At 39.5% G+C, this 1,239-nt stretch overlaps 1 non-coding gene across 1 annotated transcript; it reads left to right on the forward strand.

Annotated features, from left to right (window-relative positions):
* Positions 1-248: 248 nt before the first annotated feature.
* Positions 249-355, forward strand: LOC145633564 (small nucleolar RNA R71). The gene has a single exon (XR_014112876.1). It is a non-coding gene; the product is annotated as a small nucleolar RNA R71 (small nucleolar RNA).
* The last annotated feature ends 884 nt before the right edge of the window (positions 356-1,239 follow it).

Consider the following 1,239-nt stretch of genomic DNA (forward strand, 5'->3'; position numbering starts at 1 on the left):
CTAATTTTTGACAAATAGATGTTAATTGAGCTTGCAAAAAGGATACGGAATCGACATTATGTTTTCCCTTATTTGCAAACCCCCTCGGATTCCCATATTGGGAATTGTGTATTGTCATGTCTTCGATAACCTGTCCTGCATCATCCACATTTAAATTCATAAACCTCCCACTAGCTGCCGAATCTAGTACTGACCTAGAAGAATTTCCAATTCCATTATAAAATGCTTGGATCAATTGCCATTGTGCTAGATTGTGGTGGGGGCACTCTCTCTGTAGATCCTTGAACCTCTCCCAGGCCTCATATAATGTTTCGTCGGCCTCTTGAGCGAAGTTCTGAATAGCACTTCTTAGTACCGCTGTTCTCTCTGCAGGATAATATTTATTATAGAAATTCAAAGAAAGAGTTTCCCAGTCAGTAATACCAAGTGCAATTCTATTCAAACCATTAAACCATAATTTTGCTTTGCCACATAATGAAAAGGGAAAAAGAATCTCCCTGATTTGGTCCTGCGTAACCCCGGCTTGTCTAATGGTGTTACAATATTGGCAGAAATCTACGATGTGAAGATTAGGATCTTCACCCTTAGCTCCGCTGAACTGCTTCCTCTCTATCATAGTGATAAATTGGGGCTTGATCTCAAATTGAACTCCATCTAGAGCCGGAGTTAAGGTGCGGGAAATCTGTGAGCTTCGGTTGCGAATAATCACTGAGTTTCTTCTTGGCCGTCATCTCTGATTCTGAATCTGAAGGAATATCTGTATCACTAGAATTAGGGGGAGGATCTCTTCGATCGTTGTCCTCCTCAGAACCCGCCAGAATTTGTCTATAGAGTCTCCTTTGCCTATGAAAGGAACGCTCGATCTCAGGATCAAAAGGGATGTCACCTGATCTAGAACACCTGGGCATAAACAAAGAACTAAAGACAAATATGAGATTTGCCTCAAAGAACTAATGTTCTCTGAGGCAAAAGGGGGGGATAATCTAGACTACAAAAATATAATCAGAGAATAAAAATAAAACCGTTTCCCCGGCAACGGCGCCAAATTTTGACAGGGTAAAGTCGTATCCCCTAATAAAAAATAATTACCTAAATCACTAACTAAGGTAGATAGGGAAGTAGGGTCGAACTCCACAGGGAAAAAAGTCTTTTTAGTTCTAATTAATTATTATATTCTAAATTATCCAAGTAACCAATGTTTTTAGTGTGAAATCTATACTACGAAGAATGAGTTTAAGG

Source organism: Chenopodium album, chromosome 5 (genome assembly GCF_948465745.1).
Source record: "Chenopodium album chromosome 5, dcCheAlbu1.1, whole genome shotgun sequence".
NCBI classification, from domain to species: domain Eukaryota; kingdom Viridiplantae; phylum Streptophyta; class Magnoliopsida; order Caryophyllales; family Amaranthaceae; genus Chenopodium; species Chenopodium album.